The sequence below is a fragment of the Ranitomeya imitator genome, chromosome 2, assembly GCF_032444005.1.
Source record: "Ranitomeya imitator isolate aRanImi1 chromosome 2, aRanImi1.pri, whole genome shotgun sequence".
NCBI classification, from domain to species: domain Eukaryota; kingdom Metazoa; phylum Chordata; class Amphibia; order Anura; family Dendrobatidae; genus Ranitomeya; species Ranitomeya imitator.
In genome coordinates, this window is record NC_091283.1 from 249,319,992 (window position 1) to 249,331,564 (window position 11,573).

Here is an 11,573-nt window from a genome sequence, read left to right on the forward strand (position 1 = left end):
ACATGATACATGATTTTAGTTTTTTTGTCTACTCTCGCTTGAATATAGGTCAATATGAAATAGTCTCCTGATGAGTCGCCTTTGGTGAGGACGATGAAACGCATAGAAATGAGAGGCTTGGAGAGTGAGTGTGTATATGTCACCTCACCAGTAGCGTAGCTACCGGGGGGGCAGAGGGTGCGGGCGCCCCGGGCCCGGAGCTCAGAGAGGGGCTTACCCAGAGCTACGCTACTGTAACTGCATTGCGCCGATACAGTTACATTCTGTGGCAGATCAGGGAGAATTGATCTCCCTGCTCTGGTGCCCGGTCATTATGGGGCCCCTGAGCAGGCGGGGGCCCGGTGCCAGCAGTGGGCCCCCGCCTCTCATCGCAAGGTCAGCTGTACCGGAAATCAGCCGATACAGCTGACCACGATGATGAGGGAAAGAGCGCTGCGTTGCACTCCTTCCCTCATCATCCCCCTGTCAGCGTCTCTGACAGCTGGCGCGATGACGTCACCACCCAGTGCCTGCTGTCAGATGAGCTGGAGCAGGGAGCAGCGATGGAAGGAGGAAGAGAGGTGAGTATTGCTTTTTTATGGGGTGCTGCCTTATCCTACAGAATCTGCCTATGGAAGGTGCTGCATTATCCTACAGAATCTGCCTATGGAAGGTGCTGCCTTATCCTACAGAATCTGCCTATGGAAGGTGCTGCCTTATCCTACAGAATCTGCCTATGGAGGGTGCTGCCTTATCCTACATAATCTGCATATGGGGGGTGCTGCTTTATGAAAAACAGCGGTCACCCAGATAGGTAACCAAAACGAAGAGATCCAGAATAAAGTGAATTAAAGCTTTTATTGGAAAAATTATAAAATGCCCAAGCACCCTAACATAAGGTGGAAGGCTAAGTGCAGTACATCATTCAATAATATCAAATGCACGGTAGTGGCTCCATAATCTCATATTTGTCCGGTACACCTCTAGCTGCCTAAGCATACCCGTAATGCATAAAATACCAGTGTACACAATCCAGACTATATAATGATATCTACCTGCAGTCAGCACAGCGTTCCACCTCACCCCAACGCACGTTTCGCAACAAGCTTCTTCCGGGGGCGTATCTGGGGTGGGTAAATGCGGAGTTTTTATCATGACTAAACGCCAATGAGAAGAGTGAATGGAACCATGTGACCGGGAGTGATGCAGAGAGGTTACCTGACCTGTTCGGCGCATGCACCGCTGCCCGCTTCCTGAAGTGAAGATCACTTCCGGACCTGCGCTCACTGGAACGCATGCTGGTACGCAAGCGGTCCAGAATTGAGCGCATCTGGAACTGAGCAGGGCGGGAGGCAGGCGCATGCGCATGGCCATGGAAATAGGAAACTCTGCTAACAAGAGACGTGACAGCAACAGCGAGAGGGGGTCAGTTAATAAAGAGAATTAGATAATAAATGATACAACAGGGGGAAGGAGACAGGGCGTGTTGGCCCCTTCAGGGTAAAGTGCTAAGTGCTAAGCGAGCATGCCACAAGACATTTGTGCCAAAATTCATCGATGGACTCGCTATGTATAATTGAAATTAAAGTGATATAGTGCCTAATTTCACTAAAAGAACAGTAATTATGTGTTTATATATAACTCTTATATACATATTGATATATATATATATACTAGCTATTGAACCTGTTCTACGCCCGGGTGGCGAGCATTTATATTGGTATATGGTCTCCATCCTGTCATGTGCTGCTCCCATCCTGCGCCCCCGTTCTGTCATGTGCTGCTTCCATCTTCCACCCCCGTTCTGTCATGTGCTGCTGCCATCCTGCACCCCCGTTCTGTGATGTGCTGCTCTATCCTGCGCCCCCATTCTGTCATGTGCTGTTCCCATCCTGCGCCCCCGTTCTGTCATGTGCTGTTCCCATCCTGTGCCCCCTTTCAGTCATGTGCTGCTCCCATCCTGCGCCCCCCGTTCTGTCATGTGCTACTCCCATCCTGTGCCTCCATCCTGTCATGTGCTGCTCCCATCCTGCGCCCCGGTTCTGTCATGTGCTGCTCCCATCCTGCGCCCCCGTTCTGTCATGTGCTGCTCCCATCCTACGCCCCCGTTCTGTCATGTGCTGCTTCCATCTTGCACCCCCGTTCTGTCATGTGCTGCTGCAATCCTGCACCCCCGATATGTCATGTGCTGCCCTATTCTGTCATGTGCTGCTCCCATCCTGCGCCCCCATTCTGTCATGTGCTGCTCCCATCCTGCGCCACCGTTCTTTAATTTGCTGCTCCCATCCATATGCCCCATACGCTGCTCCATAATATATGCCCCGTATCAGGTGGCGTAAGTAACAAATAGCTGTGGCATGAAGTGCCACAGCCTCATGCCACAGCAATTTACTTGCGCCACCTGATTCCTTTCCGCCACCATTTTCTTGGTCCTCCTGCTGGCGGAATTGGCGCCTGCGCAGTCCGCGCTTTCCGGCGCCATTTTCTTGAAGACACACCTACAGTGTCTTCAAGAAAATGGCGCCGGAAAGCGCGGACTGCACAGGTGCCGATCCAGCAGCAGGACCAAGAAAATGGCGGCGGAAAGGAATCAGGTGGCGTAAGTAACAAATTGCTGTGGCATGATGTGCCACAGCTTCATGCCACAGCAATTTGTTACTTACGCCATTCCTTTCCACCCATTTTCTTCATCCTCCTGCTGCCGGAATCGGCACCTGCGCAGGCCGCGCTTTCCGGCGCCATTTTCTTGAAGACACACCTGCAGTGTGTCTTCAAGAAAATGGCCCCGGAAAGCGCAGACTGCGCAGGTGCCGATTCCGGCAGCAGGACAAAGGAATCAGGAGGCGTAAGTAACAAATTGCTGTGGCATGAAGTGCCACAGCTTCATGCCACAGAAATTTGTTACTTACGCCATTCCTTTCCGCCCATTTTCTTCGTCCTCCTGCTGCCGTGTGTCTTCAAGAAAATGGCCCCGGAAAGCGCGGGTGTGTCTTCAAGAAAATGGCCCCGGAAAGCGCGGACTGCGCAGGCGCCGATTCCGGCAGTAGGAGGACGAAGAAAATGGGCGGGGCGGAAAGGAATGGCGTAAGTAACAAATTGCTGTGGCATGAAGTGCCCGACTTAGCCATCAGCACGTAAACACACAATACAGCGTCTTATTGCTTTGACCGCCAGTGCGGCGCCGTGTGCTTTCACAGCGCTTTCCTGACCCAAGCCTGGGTGGTTAGTGGCGTTCGCCAGTGCGGCACTGCATGAACTCTCGTGCTTCTAATCCTGTCACTCTGACACCCCAGTAGCGGTGTCGAGCGCATGAGGTCTATGTATTCAAATCCTGTGCCTTGGGATTGAGTTCTGAGTCTCCTTGCTTGCGCTCTTGGTGCGGTACCGCGGCCCTGTGACGCAACAGGGTTCACTTCCTTCACACAGGGTGAGGTTAACCCGTGTGTGTATTTACTTTGTACAGCCATATAGTCCGTCATTGCTTGGCAGCAGGTTCCATCTCTGCACGGTGGACCCCGGGCTGCGAACGCACCATACTCTATCTGTCTTATTATTTGGTGCGTTCCGCTAGCCCTAACATCCCCTATCTCTATGTCTCCCAAACAATAACGCTGCACCCTCCCGCAAGCCAAAAGAAACCTCCCCAATGGTGAAACAAGAAAGGCATGAGTCCTAAATCAATCCGATCGTCATACTGTTAGAGGGAATAAATCATCCTTGAGTTGTTAGAGCAGTCCATGCATTGTTATTGGAGGGATAATATCTTCAACCAAGGTATGCGATGATCCTATTTCCCAGGATGATGTCAATCTTTAAATTTCATCTTCATTATGAGACATAATTGTCCCAGATCCACCCTACTCAAGGAATAATCCCCTCTGCAGTTCACCACGGCAACACGAAGGACAAACACTCATGCATCATATATTCCTGGAAACTAATAAAGTAGAGTTAAAATCACAAAAAAATAAACTATACATAATTAAAATATGAAAATGATAAAGAAAAAAACCCCAACCCAATCTCATAAAAGAATATCCCGTAAGGATATAGGGGAATGCATCCGAATCATATTGATGTTTACAGGAATGAGGCGAATCCTAAGGTCTCATTAAGTCCTTGTGGGGTCATAGCCCCCAACCTATAGATCCACCTGCTCTCTAATTGGGCCAAGGTCCTACCCAAGTCACCACCACGTATATCTATGTTGATTTGGTCAATGCCTTTGATTCTCAAACCTCTAGACTGTCCATCATGATATTTCTTGAAATGCCTGGGCAGGGTCTTCAAGGTGGTTTCATCTTCTACCGTCCTTGCTTTACTGTTGTCCCTAACGTGTTCCCTTGTTCTAATTTTAAGTTCCCTGGTGGTTAGCCCTATATATATTTTCCCACAAGGGCATTGGGCATGATAGATTACCCCCCGGGAATTACAGCTCAGGTACTTCCTAATTTTATATGATCTTGATCCATCAAAATTACAAAATTCCGTGGACCTAGTGTGGTTAAGACATCCCTTGCACAAACCACAAGGAAAAAACCCTTTACGGTCTCCACCTACAGGTCTAGAAGGTCCTGACTTGGGGACCACATAATGGCTCCTTACTAAAGCATCTTTGAGATTCGGAGAACGCTTTGCCACAAAAGATGGAGCTTGAGGTAGCACCTTTTTCAAGATGGGATCGACCATTAATACTTCCCAGTGATTCCGGATAATATTGGTCAGCATTTGCCACTGGCAATTATGAGTTGAGATAAATCTCACCTGTTTATCTTCTTTTTCCTTGATCTCATTCCTCTGTCTGTATAGAAGTACATTCCGAGTGGTCCTCTTGGCCCTCATATATCCTCTTTTAATACATCGGGCACTGTACCCTCTTGCCTCAAATCTGCGAGTAAGGTCTTTGGCTTGATTCTCAAATTGAATATCCTCAGAACATATCCTCCTTAGTCATAGGAACTGTCCGATGGGAATTCCTCTGATAGTTGATCTGAGGTGAGAAGAATCAGCCTGTAAGAGCACGTTCGTGGCCGTGGGATTCCTATATACGTCGGTGCTTAAATGGCCATCCTGTGTCACCACAATCCTCAAATCCAGAAAGCCCAGGTCTCTGCCAGTACGGAACGTTAGCTTAACATTGATGTCATTATTATGTAAGACATTCATGAATCCATACAGTCCCTCCAAAGTGCCCTCCCAAAAAAACAGTATGTCATCTATATATCTCATCCAGTTGTGAACATTGTTCATATCCTGGATGAGATCTGCCTGAAAGATGCTTCTTTCCCATGCCCCCAAAAATAAATTGGCATAAGCCGGGGCACAGGAAGCCCCCATTGCCGTACATTGTAGCTGGAGAAAAATGTTATTAAATGTAAAAACATTATGGTTTAAAATAAACTCCAACAAAACCAAAATTAGGTCGGCAATTTGGGGATGGACACTGCTGGATTGCAGGAACCATCTTGTGGCCTTAATGCCATCTGTATGGTGGATGGACGTATATAGCGCCTCTACATCCGCCGTTACCATGATGACATTCTCCTCCACCTGTAATTGGTCGATACGTTGGAGGGCCGCTGTAGTATCCTTGATGTACGAGTAGAGACTATCGGCTTCAAAACATAATCTACAATGTCAGACACTATTTCGCATAGTCCACCAATACCTGCAACAATTGGTCGTCCGGGTGGATCCATGGGATTCTTGTGTAATTTCGGAATGATGTAGAACGTGGGGAGCCTTGGATGGAGTTTCTTTATGGTATCCAATAGTTTCTTAGAAATGATACCCTCCATAAATGATTTATCCATGATGTTCACAAGTTTTTCCTGGAAGGAAGGTAAAGGGTTAGATGTCACCTTACGATAACATATCGTATCCTCTAGTAGTTTGTTAGCCTGCTTCTCGTACATCTGGCGAAGCCAGATGATGAGGTTGCCCCCTTTATCCGCTGGCTTGTAAACCACATCCTTCCAGGATTGTAGCTCCTCCAACGCCATACGTTCCATCTTATCCAAATTGGATGGGTTCTTACATCTTCCCGCCAGATGTTCAATATCCCTTGTTACCAATTTTTTGAACACTTCAACTGCTGGGCATAGGCCCAATGCAGGAAATTTCTTGGATCTACTGTAGAGATGGCTAGGGATGTTACTCACCTCAATGGCCGCATTCTCCTCCTCCAAAGAGAGAAGGTTCTCCAATGCCTCAATCTCCTCAGGTGTAGTAAAAGTGTCCGATGATGTATTTTTATAGTGCAGTTTCTTCAGAATTATTTTTCTGGACAACAAGTGAGTGTCCTTCACCACTACGAATGCATCTATTCGGGAGGAAGGGGAGAAATTGAGACCTCGTTCTAATACTCACTCTTGGATAGGTGTCATTTCATGCTGTGACAAATTAACTACCTTATACTGATCCTTGTTCTTCTGGCGCTTATATGTCCTCTTGAACATATCCGGAAACTGTTTCTTACGCGCTCCAGTTCTCAGATTAAAGTCCCTTCAATCCTCAATGTCACTAGTTGTGGTATGGCTTTCTGTGCCTGAGGTGCTTGATGCCACAGAAGGCTCCCTAGATCTATTCTTACTGGGAACACCTCTTTTTCTATTTTGCCATTTGTACACCTTGTCTGTGTCATAATCAGTTACATCCCGTTTAAATTTTTTGAGTTTTCCCTGGCTCACCTCTTCCTTCCACTTAATGGTATCGATCTCTAATTCCTTAAGCCATTTGTCCAAGGTGTCCTTGGGTACATCTTTATTCAGTGTGCTTTGTATTTTCTCTAACTCTTCATCCATTTCTGACAAGGAGAGAGTATTTTTCTCAATGAGGATTTGGATGAACTCACAGGAGCATGTGGTTGCTGCCGTTGTCCATCTTTTTATCAAACTCTCATCATGTAATTCAAAAGTTGGATACAACTGGACCCTTAGCCCTCTCGGTATTATCCTTTTTGACAAATAATTCTCTAGTGTGGTCTGATTCCACCATAGCTTGGTTTTACGATATAAAACATTCCTGTAGCGGTGCATAATTTCCCGATAATCCTTCGAGACATCCTGCGAAACTGTTACGGTGCTCTGTTTAAAAATATCCAAAGCCTTAATACGCCAAGAGCTTTCTTTGGCTTTCAGATCCATCACAATAGATGGTCTAAGGTAACGTTCACACTAGCGTTATGCTAGTTTGCGTTGTGCGACGCATGCGTCTTTTTTGCCGCTAGCGTCGGACCAAGAAAACGCAACAAGTTGCATTTTTCTTGCGTCCAAATTTCGGCAAAAACCGACGCATCCGTCGCAAAACGCAGCGGTTTTGCGTGCATTTTGCTGCGTTTATGCGTGCGTTGTGCGTTGCGTCGCCGACGCAGCGGCGCACAACGCTAGTGTGAACGTAGCCTAAGAAAAGTAACAAGGTAAACTAGTTAATTGCTATACAGGTAAAGAAAGTCTATTCTTTACCAAAGGCTAGATTTTAGCATATTTTTTCTACAATATATGGACAAAAATACTGTTTTAAGAAAACAGTCCAAATACAGATATGATAACCAACGTCCAAATAATAAAGCAGGCACTTCCAAATACACTATGAAAAACAACGGTCACCCAGATAGGTAACCAAAACGAAGAGATCCAGAATAAAGTGAATTAAAGCTTTTATTGGAAAAATTGTAAAATGCATAAAATGCCTAAGCACCCTAACATAAGGTGGAAGGCTAAGTGCAGTACATCATTCAATAATATCAAATGCACGGTAGTGGCTCCATAATCTCATATTGTCCGGTACACCTCTAGCTGCCTAAGCATGGCCGTAATGCATAAAATACCAGTGTACACAATCCAGACTATATAATGATATCTACCTGCAGTCAGCACAGCGTTCCACCTCACCCCAACGCGCGTTTCGCAACAAGCTTGTTCCGGGGGCGTGTCTGGGGTGGGTAAATGCGGAGTTTTTATCATGACTAAACGCCAATGAGAAGAGTGAACGGAACCATGTGACCGGGAGTGATGCAGAGTGGTTACCTGACCTGTTCGGCGCATGCACCGCTGCCCGCTTCATGAAGTGAAGTTCACTTCCGGACCTGCGCTCACTGGAACGCATGCTGGTACGCAAGTGGTCCAGACCTGAGCACATCCGGAACTGAGCAGGACGGGAGGCGGGCGCATGCGCACGGCCATGGAAATAGGAAACTCTGCCAACAAGAGACGTGACGGCAACAGCAAGAGGGGGCCAGTTAATAAAGAGAATTAGATAATAAATTATACAACAGGGGCAGGAGACGGGCGTGTTGGCCCCTTCAGGGTAAAGGGCTAAGTGCCAAGCGAGCATGCCACAAGACATTTGTGCCAAAATTCATCGATGGACTCGCTATGTATAATTGAAATTAAAGTGATATAGTGATATAGCTCATGTGTTCTGGTTTCATATAAAGTGATATAGTGCCTAATTTCACTAAAAGAACAGTAATTATGTGTTTATATATAACTCTTATATACATATTGATATATATATATATATATAAGGTGTAGTGCATTGAGTGCAAGATGCTAATTACTATTAAAGTGATATAGTGCCTATATTATGCTAAAAAAACTGTAAAAAAGAAGAAATACTTCTTTATATACAGTAGAACTGTTTGTAAGCTGAAAGGTCTTCAGACAATAAACAGCTCTCAAGATTGTCACAATGAGCATTGTCTGTCTGTAAATGTATGACAAGAAATCCTACTCTGTAATGGTCTGAATGCGTTCAGTATATTTCAAAATGGACTCAAAATAGCCATTTTATATTCACATTACAATCCACCCTTGGCTATTTTGAGCCAAACATTGTTTATACAAAGTACCATATCCTAAAGGGATGGTTTTAGTGGATGATTGGCATAAGGATAATAAAGCTAGGTTCCCATTGCGTTAACGGGACCGCGCTAACGGACAGCATTGCACGGCAAAATTAATGCCGTGCAGCGCGTCCGTTAGCACGCCCATTACCAGCAATGGGGACGCGCATCACTAGCGCGTGTCATTTTCGGTGTTTTGTGGCGCGCTGCGGACTCTGCTTGCAGCGTCCGAGGCGCGCCCGCGGTCCGTTCCCTGCTCTCGCAGATCGGAGATCTGCAAGAGCGGGGATGTTTAACACGACCCCTTTACAACACATTGCGTTAGCGCAATCCGCTAGCGCTAGGCGCTAAACGGATTGCACTAACGCAATCTGAACCTAGCCTAATGGAAGTGTGCACTGTATACAACAGCACAAAGCAATGCATGCACAAATTATAGCAAGATTACTATTATATGTGAAGTTTTAAGTCACATCTTCTTCTATGTCTTCATCTTGAGTTAATACGCCTATCAGCTTTGTCCATAACTGTAAAGGGGTCCGTACTGCCACCAGACACGTTTCTAATATATTTGTAGCAGTAGTAGTCTTTGTCATACAAAAATGGCTGGTGTTCATCAACTTAGCCAAGTACATCCATAGATTCTGTTTGGTCTTCATTAAGCTCCACTTTCCATGGTTGGTCTCTTGGTGTTCGGTCTGAAGATCTCTTGGGTAGTGATGGAACTTGAAAGGACCATGCACACCGTGGCTGCAACGATCCACCATTTCCAGGTTTTGATCTAAAGGGAAAATATAAATTATTCTCTGAGATAACACCTGTCTGTTGGGACGTGTTCCCACTTCTCTTGCCCGGGTTTCATAACTATCAGCACATTATTTACTCCACGAGCAATTACTTCTGCATGTTCGGAAGGACCTTTGTCCCACAGATTTTTTACACCATCATTGGTAGGATGTAAGAATCCAAATACTTTAGCAAATCTAACCTGATGGGCACCCTCTGGTCTCTGCCCATTGGTAAGTAGCTTTTTCTCCCAGGTGTCCATATTTCTGGTGTGCCCACTGAGTCAATCCGAGCAGTCCCTCAGCGGTGTCAGTCTTTGAACTGGATTCAGAGACCGATATTTTGGAATGTTCATCTGTTACTGAGCTGAAAAGTCTTTCCAGTATATCTGAAGCACAATAATCATAAACATTAAACACAGTCACTTTAATTCTTTGTACAATTACCCAGAAATCTTGCCACAACTTTCCCCACACTACAGGATTGTTCCATTCAGTAGTAGTAGGCGCAAGCACACGGGTCTCTAATAAATTCTGTAATTATAACCTTGCGCCCACTGAATTGTTTTGGATTTACATAAATCACCCTTGTATCTACCAAAGCTTTAACATGTTGGCTGTTTTTATTTTTCCAGTTAATCACTAAATCTACATGAGGGCGTCTATCCATTTGTGGGGTGTGGCCAGCTAGTTAATCACTCGCATTTTCCCTCCCCATTGATCCTCCATTTTAGATGAAGGCATCTTGGTAGGAGATAGTGACAGCCCCCTCAGTTGGGCTTTGAATTCCTGTATCAAGGATTTGACTTCAGCATAAAGATCCTCAATCCCCGGTGCTGTGGGCTTTGATGGAGACGAAAAGGGAGCGGGCCCTCTCTCTCCCCGTGTCCTGTCTGGCCCCCACTGTGGAGATTCAGAATCTTTTACTGCAGTCATTTCATTATGTGACACAGCTGACTTTTTATTAAGTCCTCTCTTTTGATACAATTTCCACATTGCTTCAGTTCCAATCCCATCTATTTTATCCCTGTGGACGCCATCCTTTATTAAGGCCCTAAACATATATTTTCGGGTAATACGGGTCCTAGGATTGTAATTACTTTTGACATCATTCTGCTCTTCAGCAGGAAAATTACCCTTTTGTTTGGGACCCCAATCTCCCAGATCCCTTAACTGTCGAATTGCCTCCAATGTACTGGCGATTGTTTTCCCAGTCTGCTTTACCATTAGCGTCATCATGACATGTTTATAAGCTGGAGGGGCGTTTCTAATGATACGATTTCTAACAGATACACTTACAACAACTTGCATAGAATCATCATAGGTGTTTGCTGAAATAGCATTTTTCATGACCTCCTTTTTCAGCCTCTGAGCACAATCTTTCAACGTAAACCATGGTTTTTCAGTGGGCGGCCAGTCCGCCTCAGATGGGTATCTATGCTGCAATGCCATAGCCACAACATCAAGCATACTACACACCAATGTGGTGGCTGGATTATCAAAGCACGAAATGCCTCCTTCACTACAGGCTCATGACTGAGGTAGACAAATTTGGGGCCATCCACAGCGTCCACATTATCATTTGTGGAGATATTCATTTGAAAAGGCGTCTCCTGTGATGAGTCATGATTCCAGATCCTTCTGCGATGTTTCCTGCCGCCGCTCCTCTTACGTTTTTTGAATGACGAAAAAACTTTTTCTTTCCAACAGAAGCAGTTTCTCCAGAGGAGACATCAGACATACTGTGGTTAACATCTGATGAATCTGGATCAGATGAATTGAAATTAACATGCGGTTTGGTTATTGTTTGTCTACGGTTCGCTTGGCTACTTTTTAACCACTTTCTGACATATGACGTACTATCCCGTCGAGGTGGAGTGGGCCCGTATGCCCACCAACGGGATAGTACGTCATACGCGATCGGCCGCACTCACGGGGGGAGCGCGACCGGGTGTCAGCTGCCT